Genomic DNA, 10,166 nt, shown 5'->3' on the forward strand with positions numbered 1-10,166 from the left:
GTTATGTCTTGTACTCTATTCAGGATTTGTTTAGGGCCTGCGCATCCTCCCAGTGCAGAGATGCATGGTCTTTAATACCATCACAAGCGCTTCTTTTTGACTTTGAGCTGTCCTGGACCAAGGACCCATGTCAATTCCTCACCCCATTCCTTTTTCCAACTTGTCTGTCCATGGTGTTATGCCAGATTGAAGACATTCTGCAAAAAGCACCTCATATTCCACATGGGCACCCTCCAAATGGATGACATTAACATCGACTTCTCCGGTTTCTGTTAAACCTCTCCCCTTCCATCTTTCCCTATGTCTTCTTTCCCCCAGTTCTGCTTCCACAGAACCAGAAACACTCCCCAGCTTCCATCTCTTTCTGGTCCTCCTGTTCTTGTCCACTTAACACCTATTGCCAGTTGGCCTGTACTCTTCCCCCTGCCTCGAATGAACTTTTAGTCTGATGTCAGTAGTAGGGAAATAGCTGGAGAGGATTCTGAGAGAAAGAACCTATCTACATCAGGAGAGCCAGGGGAAATTAGGGAGACCTAGCATGGATATGGATATGGGAAATTGTGTCACATGATAGACTTATTTTGGAATCAAAATCAGAATTTATTGTCATGAACAAGTCACGAAAGGTGCAAACATTCATATAAACCTCCTTACGGCAATAAATAAAAATAGTGTACAAAAAGTCAAAGTGAGGCCGTGACTTTGGTTCATTGATCATTCAGGAATCTGATGGCAGCGGGGAAGAAGCTGTCCTTGTGCCATTGAGTGCTCGTCTTTAGGCTCCTGTATCCTTTTTCCTGATGGTAGCAGAGTGAGGAGGATAGAGGCTGCTTTCTTAAGACACTGGCTCATAGGTATCCTTGATGGAGTGAAGTCTGGTGCCCGTGGTGCCGCAGACTGAGTTAACAACCCTTTGGAATTTTTTCCTCTCCTGAGCATTGGTACCTCTGTACCAGGCAGTGATGCAACCTAGCCAGAATGTTCTGTAGAAGTGGTGACAAAAAGGGTAGATGTGGGCAAGGCAATTGATGTTATTTTTATGGATTTTAGTAAAGAGTTTGATATGGAAGGTTGGAATAGGAGACCAATGAGTCAAATGGATCAAAAAAATGGCTCAGTGATAGGAGTCAGTGGGTGTAGAGGGCACTTTTTCAGACCAAAGGACCATGATCAATGAGTTCCTCAGAGCTCAGTACTGGGACGCTTGTAATATATGTAAATTATTCGGACAAGGATGTTTATGACACGTTGAGTAAGTTTGTTGATGACACAAAAATATGCCCTACAGTGGGCAGTGAAGAATGTTTACATGAGATTGCCACGGGATCTAGACTAGATGGGGAACTGCTCCGAGGAATTGCAGATAAAGTTTGTCTCGGAGAACCGCAAGGTGCTGCATTTGGGTAAGTTGTTAAAGGCAATGCTCTAAAGAGTGTTCTGCAGAAGAGGGTCGGGGGGGGGGGCACTGGTACATCATTCTTTAAAGATAACAGCACAGGTAGATGGGGTAGAAAAGAGACTGCTTGGGACACTTGCTTTCATCAATGAGGGCAATGTATACAAGTGTTGGACCGTCATGATGTTGGTGAGGCCACATGTGGACATTGTGGATAGTTTTGGTCACCGAAAAGGAAGGATGTTATAAAGTTGGAAAGGATGTGGAAGATGTTTACGAGGTTATTGCCAGGATGAGGGAAGTTGCATTATCATGAGAGACTGGAAAACAAAGCTTGTTTTCCTCAGTGTGTAGGAGGTTGAGAGGGGATCTTTTTGAGGTCTTATAGAATCATGAGGGGCATTGATAAGGTGATTAGTGACAGTCTGTTTCCTGGAGTGGGAGAATTTAAGATGAGAGGGCAGAACTAGAAGGTAAGCAAAGGGCAGCACAGTTACCATAGCAGTTAGTACCACACTGTTACTGTGGTGGTCCACCACCGGCCTACTGCAGGGGGCAACCTCTGTACCTGAAGGAGTGTAAGGGGACAGGACAACACCTGGCCAGCTGTCAATCAGTCAGCCTGAATGGATCAAGCCCCACCTGGTCGGGTGTCAATCACCCTCCAGGATATAAGCCTGCGCTGGCCTCCCGAGGCCTCACACTGAGTTACTGCAGCCACAGCCAACCTGGGGTCTGTGGAAGTCTTTATGGATTAAAGCTCGTTGTACAGTCCTTATCTTTGTGTGTGTCTGATTCTGGCCAACAGCGCACCACAGTTACAGCACCAGTGACCGGGACCAGTGTTTAAATCTGGTACTATCTATACGTTCTCCCCGTGTCTGCTTGGGTTTCCTCCAGTCACTCCGGTTTCCTTCCACTGATCAAAAATGTGCTGGGGCTGTAGGTCAGTTGGGTATATTTGGGTGGCACGGGCTCATGGGATAAAAGGGCCTGTTACTGTGCTGTATTCTAAAAAATATTAATATGGAATGAGCTGCAGACATGATGATAGAAGCAGGTCTGAGAGGTTTCTTTGAGAAACACTTGGCCATCTCTGTGGAAGGGAAGGGAGTGGAGGCATGTAGGCCTAATGCGGACAAGTGAAACAAAAGCAGGGCAGACACGTTGTTCAGCATGGACACACTGGACCTATGGGGCTGTTTCCATGCTGTCAGTCACCATGAGGCTCTGACCACACTCTTGACTGGCCATCTGCCATTTCTTTGCCCATTTTTCAAAATGGTCCATGTCCTGCTGAGTCCTTTGACAAACCTTCCTCACTATCCACAACTTTGCCAATCTCTGTGTCGACGGCAAATCGGCTAATCAATCCCCCTGTATGTCGGTCCAAACCACTTATGTATATATGTCACACAGCATGAAGTTCCTGAAATTGTTGGTGGATCTTGGACATGATGGGCGCAGGCGGGACTTGATGACTTGCTTTGCTTTCGATGGCTAGCAGTTCTCCTGGGCAAAAGTAATCAATTCCAAATACTTCCTGACGAGAGGTGATCTGAACCTTCATTGCAAAATGGGCAAGCTTTTCCCTGCTGTGTGTTTGCTCTCTGTGTCCTTCCCTCTTTCTCTTGCTGAAGGCAAAATACTTCTTGGCAACTGTTATTTGCGTTGGCTCCAACTTCCCTGAAAAATTCTCCACATTCTACTTTCGTAGGTACAGTAGAAACATTTATTACTGCTCGAGAAACCCGTGGCGTTATATTGCCTTCTCAAGCAACTCGATGCATGTTTTGATTCAGCCTTTCATTCTTACATTCAGAGAACTTCCATTTTAACTCAAGCCACTGTTTCAGGAGGAGAGTTTATCCTTAGATCTGCAAAGTTAAGTCACACTTTAACTCAGCTTGCTTGGGGACGCACACCAACCGCATCACTTGACTGGACGTGTTAAGTAAAAGTTGTTTCCAGAAATTGGCTTTCAATGACTGTTGGAAATTACTCTGCATCATTAACTTGTGTCATTTATAACATTCTTCAGTGATACCGGATGTGTGAGTCATCGTCAAGGGCACCTTTCCTTGCTCCATTCTTTGTCCTGAATGAAGGCCAACCACATTGCTGTGGATCGAGAGTCAGGCAATATTTTTCCAAAGATAAACTTTATTCACAGCAAAACTATTTACAAAGGAAAACCATGCAAAGCCTTTTCAAAATTCAAAGTTCAGATTTATTGTCAGAGCACATACATGACATCACATGCACCCCTGGGATTCTTTTCATTGCGGCCAGGCGGAATTAGCACTTGTCAGTAGTGCAAATTGAACTCAAGAAAAAGTCACGTGTGCAAAAGAGAGAAATGTTAACAGAGAAGAAAGTGCGAACAAACAAACAGAAAATAAATATTCAGTAATAAATAATGAGCAAAGTAAGAATCCTTAGATGAGTCCCTGAACCTGGTGAATGCGGGTCCTGTGGCACCTGATGGCAGCAGCGAGAATAGAGCATGTCCTGGGTGGTGTGGACCCTTGATGATTGGTGCTGCTCTCTGACGGCAGCGTTCCCTGTAGAGTTTCTCGATGGTGGGGAGAGTTTTATCTGTGATGTACTGGGCTGAGCCCATTACCTTTTGCAGTACCTTCCTCTCAGAGGTATTGGTGTTCCCATACCAGGCCATGATACAGCTGGTCAGCACACTTTCCAGCACACATTTTCACATCCTTATTGTTTTTGATCTATATTCCATCCCTGTTTATTGTAACAATAAATCCTCTGATTCGCTACGTAGCACCTTTGCCCCCAATGTGGCCTCTTGTAGTTTTCTCCCTCTGTTGTTTGAAGGACTTCCCCTTGGTCTCAGCCCCTCAATGCCCAGTGAGAGAAGGACTCTAAAGCAACCATTCTCATCTGGGGCTATACAGTCCTCCAGCACATTTAAGTGGGGGGGGGGGGGGCCATGGACTGAAATCATAAATTTTTATTATGTAGTTGGTAAGAGAGAAGTATGGAAGAAACCAACTCAACTTGACTGCTTCCCAGGGAAGGGGGCCCGAAAACTTTCAGAAGAGTCCTAAGGGGAACCATAGCTGAAAAGAAAAAGTTGAGAAGGGCTGTTCTAGACTGTGGTTTTACTCCTCAGAAAGCCCTTGTGTTGGCTGAGCTAAGCCTCAGTGCACCCCTCAGCATGTATTCCTGCAGCCTGGAATGTGCCAGTTGGCACCATTCCCTCCCCAACATCTCACTGTGCTAGAAGACAAGCAAATTTCAGGCAGACCCACGAACGCCTTTCACCTAGTTGATGATCTTCTAGTAGCCCTGGATGCCTGTCTCTGTGTGTGTCTCTGGCAGCAGCCTATGAATCAGTCCTCTGCTGCTACAAGGACCCTTGCAACCTTCTACACAACCTCTGGGTAAATCCACAATCTGCAAAGAGGTGGACAACAGTCTCCATACTGTCACAGTCATCTTGTAGACATCGGAGTGCAAGGACAACTGCTTTCCTTCTCGAAAGAAGATCATTGAGTAAATAGATGTTGATTGCAGTCTGGTAACTTCATGGGCATCATTGATGGTAAAGAGAAAGAAACTCTTGCAGTTAAGTAGCACCTTAATAATAGCCCTGCAGAGAGCATTCAAGGAAAGAGGAATAGTTTGCACGTGTGTGTGTGTGAGAGATTTTGTGTACATGTGGTTTTGCGTGTGCCTGTGTATATGAGTGTATTCATGTGGGTGGATCTACATGCATGTGTGGGTTCATGTACGCCTGTCTGTATGCATGTATGTGTACTGTGTGTGCATACCAATGTGTGCATTTTTTGTATGTTCATGCATGTGCATATGTCTAGATATCCATGTGCCTGTGTCCACGTATTTATACATGTGCGTGTGTGTTTATGCATGTGTGTGTGTGTGTGTGTGTGTGTGAGTGTGTGTGTGTGTATGTGTGTGTGTGTGCATGCCTGCCCTGCATGTGCGTGTGTGTGCGTGTGTGTGTGTGTGTGTGTGTGTGTGTGTGTGTGTGTGTGTGTGTGTGTGTGTGTGTGTGTGAGTGTGTGTGTGTATGTGTGTGTGTGTGTGTGTGTGTGTGCATGCCTGCCCTGCATGTGCGTGTGTGTGCTCCTCTTGTCAGAACTGGAGGGGAAGTAATTTAGAGTAAATCAAAGCTGTTTGCAATTTATTTCTGTTTACAGATTTAATCACTAGAGATGTTATTTGTGGGAATACATTTATCATTACAATTAAAATCATCTGGCTATTTAACTAATGCAAAGGATTCAACTGACTGGATTGTTACTTTTCCACAAACAACTGTTCCTCCTCCTCTCCCGGTACTGGATCTCAATTCACAATTCCTTCAGCCCCCATCATCACATTCCCCATGAACAATCCTCTTCTCCTGCTTAACCTCATCAACTGGCCTATTCCCCATCTCCTCCTGAACTCACATCCTTCATCTCTTTAAGGGGTAATGGGGGAGAGGGTGTCTCTTCATGTGGGTGGATATAGAACTGGTGGCCACAGCTTAGGACTTTGAATTTTCCAATTGAGAATTGGGAAGAGGCAAATATTTTCCTCTCCGAAAGTTGCGAGCCTTTGAAACTCTGCTTCTCAAAGGGAGTCTTTCAATATTTGTAGAGCAGAGGTGGATAGATTCTTGAGAGGAATGGTGGAAAGATTACTGGGGGAAAGATTGTGCAGTTGAGGTTTCAACCCAATGAGCCACGACTTTAGTGAATGGAGGGGCAGGTTCAAGTGGATGAATGAATGAAAGAATGAACGAACGAACGAATGAATGAAGAATCAAATAAATGAATGAATTATTGAACGAACGATTGGACAAATGAATGAATGGTCTATTGCCATATGCATAAGTACCATGTACTGAGACAATGAAATTCTTACTCACTACAGGATCCCAGATATATAAAGCACAATATTAAGATAATGATATAAAAGGATGTAATAAATAATAACTGTCCAATGTTCTAAGTTCAAGGTTTTCTGTTCTTTCAGCAGGAAACACTTTCCCGATGTTGGGGGGGGGGGGGGGGGTCTAGAACTAGAATAAGGGGCAGGCCATTTAGAACTGAGTTGAGGAAAAATCTTTTCACCCAGAGAGTGTGGAATGCTCTGCCTTAGAAGGCAATTCTCTGGATCCTTTCAAGAAAGAGTTGGATAGAGCTTTTAAAGATAGCGGAGTCGAGGGATACGGGGAGAAGGCAGGATCAGGGAACTGATTGTGGATGATCAGCTGTGATCACAGTGAATGGCGGTACTGGCTCAAAGGGACGAATGGCCTACTCCTGCACCTATTGTCTGTTGTTCTATGTTCTATATTTGCGTTTGGTTGTAATTCAAAAAAAAATTCAAGATTCAAAATTCCTTTATTGGCATGTCACAGTACAGAACGTGCTCCTATACTAGCCTGTGACACCAAGTTGCCTTCTGCCTGCTGTAAGGCAGACAAAGTGTTGCCATTAGTGTTGCCTAATTTCTCTTACAGTCAGAGAGAAAGAGAAGCAAAAGACAGGCACAGAGTGCCCGTGGATTTGCCTCCAGCGCTCCCGCAGCCTCTGCAGCCGCACAGACTCCTACCGATCCATCGGTAACCTGAGCTCCAGATCTAAACCTCCGTCATGATCAGGAAGCCCTTTGGCGCATGAGACCCTTCTGGAGCCCTTCTTGGTCTCAGCATTCTCTTGAATCCTGGCTCCGATACCTGGTTCCCATGTGCCAGTGTCCAGCAGCCCACAGTCCATATGGGTCCCTCGACTGCAATTATCCCACTCTCTGTGTGGGTTGCTCAGTCTCTGAGCCCATCTTCCATGTAGGTTTGTCTCCTCTGCTTCTCTTTCTCAATGGGGGTGGGTTGGGTGTTTGGGGCACCCTTTTCTGGTGCCCTGTGCCGGTCCGTTGCTCTCCTGGAATCTGCAAACCCCTTGTGGCCGCTGCCAAGCACAAGCACTACCATCTTGGGCACAGATCTCATGGTTGGAGGATTTTAACAGAGCATTTAAAGCCTGTTCGGAGCTATTGCCGTTTGGACCAGGCAATTGAACCAACTGGAGAAGCACTGTATCTCAACTCTCCCAAGTTAGCACCAGTTCTAATCCTTCTCTTGTTTTTTATATTATGTACCCATGTACAGAATTAATTTTTAAAAATCCCTCAGATGTGAAGGTAGTTATCCCAGGTAACCAGGACAATATTTGTGGCTCCATGTACATTCTTAAAACAAATTATTACACCTTGCTGCAGGCAGCTTGCTGTATATATGTCATCAAAGGGATCTTCCCCTCTCCTCCCCTTTGTCTTCTGCAGGGACCGGTCCCTCTGTGACTCCCTGGTCTGCTCCACCCTCCCCACCACTGGTCCCCTTGGCACCTACCCTTTTTGACTGCAAGAGATGCTCTACTTTCACCACACCTCCTCCCCCAAACAGTCCTTCCAAATGAAGCAACATTTCACCTGTGAATCTGCAGGGACCATCTACTGCACCTGGTGCTCTTGTGGTGGCCTTCTCTACATTAGAGAGACTGGATGCAGACTGGGAGATTGCTTCACTGAGCAACTTTGCTCTGTCCACTCCAACAGCATGGATCTCCCACTGGCCACCCATTTCAACTCTCCATCCCATTCTCTTGCTGATACGTCTGCCATACTGAGACCACCCACAAATTGGAGGAACAACACCTCATTTAAGAAAAGTTTGAATGGGGGGGGGGGGGGATGAAAATTTGGCACAGACATGAAGGGCCAAAGGGCCTGTTCTGTGCTGTAGTACTCTATGGTTCTGTGAATGGAAGAGCTGACTTGATCGGCTAAGTTTTATAAACTAACTTCTTCCGTAGAGGAAGACTTCATGTAATCAATGTGCACATGATCTGGGTAGCTGCAATAGTGAGAATGAGTCACCATTTGACACAGAGTCACTCCTGACTGTTGTAGAATTTGAGGGACCCTTCATTTTGGTTCCCTTTGACCACAACGACACCAGAATCTGGCTGGACACAAGTAACCTTGTGTGGTGTTTTACACAGTTGACCTGGGTGATTGTACTGGGTGTCGGTGAGGGCACATCTGGAGGTCGCACAAACCATTGGCCACCTCACCTAAAAAAGGCTATTGTCCAATTGTAGGCAGTTCAAAAGAGATTCACCAGGCAAATTCTGAGGATGAGAAGATTGTCCCGCTGAGAATGAATGATCTGGTTGGATTTTTATGACTGAGACAATTAAAATCCTGAGGGGGTTTGACAGGGTAGATGTTGAGATGTTTACACTACTGGGAGAGTTTGAAACAAGGGTCATAGTTACAAGATAATATAGAACATAGAACACTACAGCAGAGTACAGACCCTTGAGACCTCGATGTTGTGCCAACACTTATATTCCTACCAAAAAAAAGTGCTAAACCCTTCTTACCTTGTATCCCCCCCATTTTCCTTTGACAATGGTTTGTATAAATGTATTTTTTCAGATTGTGTATCTGTGTTATGTCTGCATGTATGTTTGCAGTGCTTTGCACTGAGGACTGGAGAATGTTGGCTCTTCGAGTTGTACTTGTACAACCAATTGATCAATGAACTTGAATTTGAATTACAGAGGGGTGCGGAGGTTAGATTATTAGAAGTATTTAAGGTGAAGATAGATGAATCTTTGAGCAGTTGAGGATCAACTGGCAGGAAAAGAAGTTCAGGTCGGCATAGATCAACCATGTTCATAGTCATACAGCATGGAAAAGGCCCTTCAGCCCAACTTATCCATGCTGACCATGATGGAATTCTGGCTAGTCCCATTTCCTTTCACTTGATCCATATCCTTCCCATCCATATATCTGTCCAAAGGTCTTATTTACATTATAATCGTGCCCACTTCTATTGATTCCTTTGGCAGCTTGTTCTGAATTAAAATGTTGCCCCTCTCAACTCTATCTTAAATCTCTGGTAAAACATGAAAATCTATAGACACCGTGGTTGAAGTAAAAACACACAATGCTGGAGAAACTCAGCAGGTGAAACAAAACAAAGGTAAAAATGCAGAACTCCAGCATTGTGCATCTTAAATCTCTCCCCTCTTGCCATGAAACAACGTTGTCTAGTTCGAAAATCATCTCTCCCTGTAAAAAGCTGTGAGCATTCACTTTATCCGTGCCCCTTATGATTTTATAAACCTCCATAATATCACCCCTCAGCATCTTTCACTCTGAGGAATAAAGATCCAGCCACTCAGCCTCTCCCTATAACTTAAGCCCTCCAGTTCTTGTAACATCATGGTGAATCTCCTCTGCACCTTTTCCCATATAAGGCCATCCTTCTTGTAGCTGGGAACTGTGCACGGTCCTCCAAGTGTGGTCTCACCAACAAAGCATGATGTTCCCGATTTGCTGCTCCACACCCTGTCCAAAGAGGTGAAGCTTGTTAAACTTGACCTCTTCATGCTACCCTGTCCACCTGAGGTGACACGTACAGAGGTCTGTCAGTCCAATGATGGAGCAGGCTCAGAGGGCTGAATGGCCTACTCCAGCTCCTATTTCCATGCATGTTGGTCTCGCTGCCTGTTCGCACCTCAGTGTGCACACCACCCTTCAAAGACTCTATGTTCCCTACAGCCTCCAAGTTTTCCTTCATGGATCTCTCAGTCAATGCCATTTCCATTTTAGTCTTGGCTCTCCCTCTCGGAACAGTAGATTAGATCTCTCCACCCCCACCCCCCTGCCCCCCAGGCCCCTGCTGTAATTTGTGAGATCGCCAAGAGATCAGCTTCTGCCC

At 45.3% G+C, this 10,166-nt stretch overlaps 1 long non-coding RNA gene across 1 annotated transcript in view; it reads left to right on the forward strand.

The window, feature by feature from the left end:
- The window catches only part of LOC138765201 (uncharacterized), a 249,914-nt gene that overhangs the window by 146,531 nt on the left and 93,217 nt on the right, over positions 1–10,166 (forward strand). The gene's annotated exons all lie outside the window — the stretch shown is intronic.

Source organism: Narcine bancroftii, chromosome 5 (genome assembly GCF_036971445.1).
Source record: "Narcine bancroftii isolate sNarBan1 chromosome 5, sNarBan1.hap1, whole genome shotgun sequence".
NCBI classification, from domain to species: domain Eukaryota; kingdom Metazoa; phylum Chordata; class Chondrichthyes; order Torpediniformes; family Narcinidae; genus Narcine; species Narcine bancroftii.